This window comes from Ornithodoros turicata, unplaced genomic scaffold (genome assembly GCF_037126465.1).
Source record: "Ornithodoros turicata isolate Travis unplaced genomic scaffold, ASM3712646v1 Chromosome31, whole genome shotgun sequence".
Lineage (NCBI taxonomy): Eukaryota > Metazoa > Arthropoda > Arachnida > Ixodida > Argasidae > Ornithodoros > Ornithodoros turicata.
Window position 1 is genome coordinate 982,548 of NW_026999355.1, and position 8,681 is coordinate 991,228.

An 8,681-nucleotide genomic window follows, 5' to 3' on the forward strand; every position below is an offset into this window, starting at 1 on the left:
ACTGCTATTCGTGTACTGCCAGCAAACTATCATACATATCGTACCACTGACGCATAATTCGAGACTGATCGTGACGTTGCCGTTGAAGGCTTCCTCGCACGCACCCAGAAACGTCGAAAAGGCAGGAAGAGGAACCGCCAGCTTTCCAAAGTCAGTACTGTCCACATTCTTGACACTCAAATAAAGCAATAGCTGGCTACTGTCCTGAATAGTGGCATTCCTCCGAGAAATGTAGCGTGTACGCCTTGGTGGCCTGAAATTGAAAAGACGACGATGAAGAAAACGGCTATGAACAGACACAAAGTGCGCAGTCAACGTACGGCAAACTCGTATCTAACAACATGGAGAGGGACAGGAACCGTAAGCGTACTCGGCTCTGCCTATAATCTTACGTACTACTGGCAGACCGCGCGAATTGCTATATTAAAAACATGCATATTGCATTAGTACACACATCATTCGCGCCTCCGATTAAATTATTTTTGTTTAACACTTTTGTTCAACAACCACGCTCGCATGTGTATCATAAAGGGCGCAGGGTTTCTAACACAGATTTCGTATTTTTTTCCGCCTTCGCTACTATGTGGAACGAAGCAAGTGCACTGCGAAGTCCAATGCGGCTGCTCCTACTGCACGCATGCGTAGTTTGTGTGTGTATACAGAATGTATTTGTTATCCGTTGCTGAACAGCTATACGAAAACCGGTATATTTTTTACGATTCGGTTTACGGACGGTGAGCATTTTCGGTTACGCTCAGGTTCCCGAAACCCCCCCTGTCTACCCGCAGCAGCAGGCTCGTGATCCGATAATCTGCTTTTCTACTTCGACAGAAATGGGGACGAGCGCGTACGCAAGCCCCCACTACCAAAAATTACATGTCCCATCTACCCCGATTTGGGGAAGTGGCGGGATTCAACCAAGGCGAAGTGCAATGCCTTGGCCTCCACCCGGGGAGCCTACCTCATTGATCATAGGCTACCCGACACCAGGTAAGTATGCAGGCGCTTGTATCGCGAGCTGCCCCCAAGGGACAACTGTTTGCAAATCGAAAGGTGTATGGTACAGCTACAGGGGGAAGAACCACATTTTTGAAATTCGCATTCTTAATAATTCTACGTGCAACGATGGCACTTGTTGTAGTTGATATGTTTCTTATTTAAATTTGCGAATTTTCAGGAGCGTAATGCTGTAACGGCAATTACGGCATCCTCAATGGTAGACGACAGCCCGTCAAGAAATATTAGCTGTCTTCGATTGGGCTGTACTCAGTGAACTTGTCCAAACGGTGCAAGTCCCACCAGCTCCCGTGGCTCAGTGGTTAGCGTGCTGGCCATGTCACGTCGAGACTGGGAGGTACCCGGGCTCGAATCCCGGTGCCGGATGGGCTCTCTGGGCTTTTTCCTGGGTTTTTCTCAGACACTTTCAGACATATGTCGGCACAGTTCCCTTAGAAGTCGGCCTAGGACGCACATTCCCCTAGGGCGCAAGTCGTGACGTTGCCCACCTCTGTGAGGCCGACAACGGCGAGCCCTTTCACCAGCACCACAGCTCGCGAGGCTGAGTGGTCAGCATGCTGGCCATGTCAAGTCGAGACCCGGAGGTACCCGGGTTCGAATCCCGGTGCCGTCTGGGATTTTTCCTCGGTGTCCTCAGACGTTATCAGACGGTTCCCTCAGAAGTTGCCACGTGACGCACATTCCCCCCCCCCCCAGAGGGTTAGTCGTGACGTTGCCCTTCAACGACCGAGCTCTTTCACTAGCATCACCACCACCACCGGTGCAAGTCCCTTTGGCTCGCTGAGCTCAAGATCCCGGCCGTGGACGGTAGCAATGTGGGGAGGTAAACATTGCTTCCAGCACCGTGTGTCGGAGATCTCCACAGCGCGTGACAAGAACCCTAGGTGGTCGAAATTATTCGCAGTCCTACCCTGCAGCACGTGCAGCATGTCGCCGCACTAGGCTGACACACCTTACGTGTAAATACACTCAAATAACCAATATTTATTCAGCATTCGACTCAATGGAAGTACAATCCTTTGCACAACACTCGACCATTCAATAGACGATGTTACAAAGAGGTAGCGCCAACAAGCAATGCGGCATGGGAACTTTGAGGGAGACTGCTTCGTCGTCTGCTTCTGTTATGGTTTCCCCCGGCTGACGCTGCTGCTGCGCACACCGGGAATGTTGTTGTTCTACTGCTATATCCGCCTCTGGTCCTCTCGTAATACAAGTATGGCGGGCTATAATACAAGCCCGCCATAATACAAGAAGGCGCTACGAGCCCTTGCGTGCAAATGTTTTTAAAGGAACGGTCTCGTATCAAAGGGATCATTATCCTTCGGCAACACTAAGTGCCCTATACACGTGCTGACATGTGTCTGTGTAAATATAGGAGCGTTTGCACACACTGTAAATACACGGTTTTAAGATGTGCATTTTATTAATATGTGATTATTTAAAGATGTAAATAATTAACTGTCCACTCTAACCTCCATTGATTGTTGTATTCACTGTTAGCCTAGTTGTTGTATTCATTGTTACTTTGTTTGCATTGTACATTCCATTGTGCTCATTGTGCTCATGTCAATAAATTTTCTTAACAACAACGGTCTCGTACAGCCGGGGCGATTCCGACACTTAGCCAAAACTAGCTTCACGAGTACTGTAAACATACAACCGTCCCATCCTACAGTTGGCAATACGAAATAACCAAGTCGTTTTCGACGAATTTGTCGAAACCTGCCGTAATAGCAGACGACGAAACCTGCGCTTCTCTCATGCATACGTCACGTATGACGTCGGCTTACGGGTATGTCGTCGTTGTCATGGTAATTGTAACTTGCAGAAGCACCTTGGGTTGAGTCATCCCCTTTGCTCTCGAAATGGGGCACTTAGACATATACCTCCGCGAGCGGAGAATGTAGTCCGAACATTGACTGTGGGGTCCGTAGACTCTAGAGAATGTACTTGGCGTGCCGTCAATGGGATTCTCCTATCCTCGAGCGTGACTGCCCGGGCGCAGCCATCCGTTTATCATGGACAGTGTTAGTGGACGAATTTCTGCCCCCTAACTACAGCGGAGCTGCTCCGTTTGTTGCCAACTCTGTGCAGTCACGTGGGATAGAAATCTGAATACGAGCCGATGGAGACGACGTCCACCGTGAATGGGAACTTATTGGATCTGCAATGACAGACGGCCGAACAGTGCGGGTGCAATAGGTTTACTGAGAATGAGAAAACGTGGGCGCGTGCGCATGCATAGATGCGCACGTACCAAAAATGATGTCGCTGTCGTTTGTTCCCCAACAACCCCCCTCGATGACTAGCCATCAACGAGGCCTAAACGGCCCCTGAGGTTCTGCAGTCTTGCTCGCGACAGTGGCTTCGTAACAATGTCTGCGACCACCTCGCTAGTTTGGCAGTACTGGAGGTCGATGACTCTGTGGTGAACTAGGTCGCGCAGATGATGATGACGAACGTCGATGTGCTTCGTCCTCGCGCTAATACCCTCGTTAACCGACAGCTTGATGCAATCCTGGTTGTCTTCGAGCGAACACGTCGGCTCGTCCATGCTGCGGCCGCAGTCGATGAGCAACTGTCTCAGCCACGGCACTTCCTGTGAGGCATGCGCCGCTGAGACGTATTCAGCCTCTGTCGATGAAAGCGCCACGGACGTCAGCTTCCTGCTGGACCACGAAACAGGGCTTCCTCCTAGACTAATGAAGTAGCCGCTTGTTGATCTACGGTCACTGATGTCACCTGCCCAGTCTGCGTCTGCATAGCATACCAACCTTGCACCTCGCTCCCCAGACAGTTGCAGCTTGCAATTCAACGTGTACTTGAGGTACCGAAATACCTTCTTAACGGCAGTCCAGTCGCGCTGGCGCGGGGCTTGCTGACACGTCGCCACAGGTACCCCATAGCACACGCTATGTCCGGGCGCGTTGTCGTGCTCAGGTACAAGAGCTCTCCAACTGCTTGACGATAGATTTCGTTGCTCTGCAGTACGTCGTCATCCCCAGTGAGTTTCGGATAGTCCGCGTCCATAGGGATGGCACTGCCTTTAGCATCTCCAAGCTTGTACTTCTCCAGTAGGCTGCTGATTCTATTCCATTGGTGAAGAAGAAAGCGATTATCCTCGCTTCTCCCAATCTGAATTCCAAGGTAGTGACTGACGTGACCAAGGTCTTTGAGCTCAAAATGCTTGTTAAGGTCCTTCCAAACTGCAGTATTTGTTGAGTCATTTGGGTGGCATATCAGCATGTCGTCCACGTACAAGAGAATATACATCACCCCACCATCTACAGATCGGGAATAGAGACAGGGGTCGGCATCAGCACACCTAAGGCCTTCTTCGAGTAGTACCTTGTTTGCCTTCACGTTCCAAGCGCTCGCGGCCTGTTTAAGCCCGTATAATGACTTTTTCAACTTGCAAACGAGAAGCTCTTCCCCTTACTGAACAAATCCCTCAGGCTGCTTCGTATATATATTCTCTTCGATATCACCATTCAAGAAAGCAGTTTTAACGTCGAAGTGTCGGACCTTTAGTTGTTCTATCGCAGCCATGGTTGGGAGTACACGTAAGGTTGTTAGTTTTGCGACAGGAGCGAACGTTGCGTCGTAGTCTTCGCCGTACTTCTGTAAAAAGCCTTCTGTGATCAACCTCGCTTTATAGCGTTCAACGTTCCCCTGTTTATCTCGCTTCGTTTTGGATATCCACTTGCAGCCAAATGGATGTTTTCCCTGTGGTAGCTGCACAAGATCCCAAGTGTTAAGCTGGTGTAGCGAGTCCATCTCTTCCCTCGCCGCTGTCATCCACTTCACTTTCTCAGAGGGAGGTAGCTTCTGCGTTTCCTTCCAGCTGACTGGATCAGGGGCTGTCGTAGCATGCGCGGTAGTGTACGCTAATCGATCAGGTGGAGTTCCTTTGTTGCTCCTAGCTGACCTGTTAGCTCCCACCTCCTTTTCTTTCACCTCAGCGCCTACACTTTGTTGCGGAGCAGGCGCTGGCGACAGCACTTCCACTACTACTTCATCGGATGGATCATTTTCAGCATTAGAGGGTTTACCTTCCGCAATAAAGTCCGGTGAACAGCCTCCTCGTCGTGCTAGCGTAGGTGGTACCGCCTGGGACTCACGACAGAACTTCTCAATGACTGAAGTCTCGTCAATAACAACGCTGCGTGACACCTTCACCTTGTTGGTACCTCCAACAAGTACACGATATCCTTTCTGTGTTTCGCTGAATCCTATCAAGGTCCCTTCAATGGCACGAGCGTCCCATTTGTCGCGGTGTCCCTTTGAGACGTGCATATAAGCCCTACTGTCAAATATCCTCAGAGGTGCCAAGTTCGGCTTCTTGCTCTTCCACAGCTCGTAGGGCGTCTTGTTAACAGTTTTACTCCGAAGCCGATTGTGCAAGTAGCAGGCAGTGACAACAGCCTCACCCCAGTAAGCTTTGGCAGGCTGGCACCGAACGGCATGCTCCGATCGCTCTCGCAAAGGGTGCGATTCTTTCTTTCTGACACACCATTTTGTTCTAGGCTGTATGGGACCGTCGTCTGGAGTCGGATGCCAGTTTGTCGAAGGATTTCTCGAATTTTCCCACCAGTATATTCTGTCCCATTATCAGAACGCTGTGTCTTCGGATGCCTGCCGAACTTGTTCGAAACCAAAGCCAAATATTCTTCCACCCTCGCAGGAACCTCATCCTTGGACTTCAGTAGGTAAAGGACCGTGTAGCTTGAAAAGTCATCTGTGAAGGTAATGAACCTGTTCTTGCTTGGTGTTAGTGCTGGCATTGGACCACAGACGTCCGTGTGCACCAAGGTCAAAAGATGTTCCGCCCTTGAAGACGCGTGTGAAGGAAAGGAAACATGTTTTCGGTCTCGAAGCTGACGGACGGTAATTACCAGGCGTGGAAATTCAGGATGAAGATACTGCTAATAAGGGAGGAAACTTGGACTTTCGTAGAAGATGAAGTCCCGGTGACACCAACAGTTGCCTGGATTGCCGGCGACCGGAAGGCGCAGAGCACCATTTGCTTAAGCATTGACGATAGTCAAATAATACACGTCTGCAAATGCTCGTCGTCCAAGATGATGTGGGAGGAACTTCGCAAGGTACATGAGAGGGCTAACCTGAGCAATAAGTTGTACCTTTTGAGGAGGTTACACCAATCGAAGATGGACAGGGACGAGGACATGCAGGGCTACATACGGTGTGTTCTGGAATTGGTGGAGCGCTTGCGCGACATTGGAGAAGAGACTACCGACTTCCAGGTTGCTGCTCTTCTGCTTAGTGGGCTTCCTGACAGTTATGAAGCTCTGGTGACTGCCCTTGATGCTCGTTCGGACGAAGATCTCACGCTCACTTAGTCACGCAGCGGAACCGTGCTGGGCCCACAACCTGTTGGATCTGCAATGACAGACGGCCGAACCAAGGTATATCTAAATTGGTAGCGAAAACAAGCGAAAATACCAAATCAGACCCATCGGCAAAGCTACCAGTAAGAGGCGCGAGCGATCCTGGGTGTTGGTAGTAGAGGTACGATCGTAAACAAAAAAAAACTTTACAGCATGGGCATGGCTTGTGTGTGGCTTGTAGGTTACACATAATTTCAATGTAGAAAAAACTTTCTGTGCCCCCACTCGTGCACATATACGAAATCATCTACCAACCGAGTACATTTCCGTGTCCTGCTCCGTTTACGCATGTGCCACAGCATGGAGGAAGGAAACACAGGAGCGGCCGCTTCGAACAGATTTCCGTGGGACCCCTCTTGCGGTCGCTTCTGTCAAATCCGCATTACTTCCTGTCCACCACGTGATGCTCTCTAAAGTTTCGGTTTCGGAACGCTTTGTTGCTCGCGCTACTTTCCCTGCTTTTATGCATTTCAAACGTCATTTATTCTTAAAATGTGAGCACCATTGCGGAGACAACGTTATGTTAACGTATTCTGACCACGGCTGCGGCTGTGTTCAACAGAGAGCAGCTTTGTCATGGGATTAACGTTTCATTCGTCAGTACGTACTTGATTGGTTGTTTCGTACCTCTGTCTGTGATAGTCATCTCGAATCGTTCGTTTGCAAGCTGGCGCTGTGCTACAGCTGCAGATTAATTTGATTTCCTCCATTGTTGTGCAAGTTTGATTACTGGCATGCTTTACCACTTCAGCAACAACGACACAAAACGTAGCGACGTCGTTACACAAACGTCGCTGCCACAGATGATGTTTCTGGTACTGCGTGCTTGTCCTACAGACCGTGACCGGTCTCGTAGTAGAAGGAAAAACCAAGAGTAAACCTCTGAACACACACAAATAAAACTGGACGCGCGGCGTTCATCACAATGCAACTGCAAGAGAATCACTACTCCCGTCGACTGCTCAGACTCAGACAGCTGGCCCGCGCATGCTCTTGGGGTCACGTGAGCGGTCACATGGTAGACAGGAGCATCCCAGAATGCAATGCGAAGGCTGGCACGCTCTTCCCAATGGCAAAAAAATTGGAAGGGCCGCTCCTGTGTTTCCTTCCTTCATGTGCCACAGTGGAAGTGTTTATCCCTGCATCTCTGTATCCGTGTCGTGTGCAGGTGCATTGTAATACGGAGTTCGTACACTTTTTGGGTTGAACAGGAAGCGACTTTCACATCTCGGAGCTATAGACCAAGAATTACACGTGTGAGAAGATAAATACAATGCATCCCCTGTTGCTGGCACCGCGAAAAAAAATCTCGTTATGGTTCAAGCGGCCATGATAGCGTGAGTGTTTGCAGGAATCAGCTGTGCACCAACGATACCATGTTTTGTTGCAGTGTACCTATAATGGCCACTCACTGGAAACGTCTAGTCACTACGTGCACGTATAGCTCTAGGTGAGAAATGGACCTTAAGTAAACATTCCTAATTTATGTGTGGTCATCGCGATGCCCTTCAGTTCCCCCCCCCCCCTTCAGTTTGGAGTTGTCTAACTCTGTGATAACTGTATGTATTTCGAATTGATATGTTTAATTAAACCTGATATGATTTATTTTTCTGTATTCTCGTCTGGTGTTGTTGCCTGGGTGAGGAAAAGGGAATACAACGCAAACAAAGTGCGCGAATATAAACGTGCCATGGCTAATTATGCACTACTTATTATTCATAGTGCTGGCGTCATCTCTGACGTCATTTATTTACAATCGTAGTAGTCCGCGCAACAGATGGATGGCGCTGACCGCCTCTATATTGGCGTCATTCTGAAGACACAGGGACCTATTGGAGTTGCGCTACCTGTTTAGATATACCTTGGCCGAACAGTGCGGGTGCAACAGGTTTACTGCGAATGAGAAAACGTGGGCGGGTGCGCATGCATAGATGCGCACGAACCAAAAATGATGTCGTTGTCGTTTGTTTCCCAACAGAAATGGAAGTGGCAAAAACGAAACCACCCGCCATTCCATGCTCTGGTCTGTCGAGTTTCGTGATAATAAGTGACGAACGAACGACAGCACACAAGCAAATGATGTAGTGAGAAAATATTCACTGCTTATTTGTTTAACAAATACATATGAGATACGCACATAGTACGCCGAGTTGAGATAGCAAGTGATGAATTTAGGAAAACTAGCACGTCAAGCTTAACGGAATGAAGCAGCCAACGGAAGGCAACACCTTCCATGACAAACGGATGGCAGCT

General features: G+C 49.2%; 1 non-coding gene across 1 annotated transcript; it reads right to left on the minus strand.

The window, feature by feature from the left end:
* Positions 1-834: 834 nt before the first annotated feature.
* On the minus strand, positions 835-998 carry LOC135373770 (U1 spliceosomal RNA). The gene has a single exon (XR_010416579.1). It is a non-coding gene; the product is annotated as a U1 spliceosomal RNA (small nuclear RNA).
* Between the last annotated feature and the right edge of the window lie 7,683 nt (positions 999-8,681).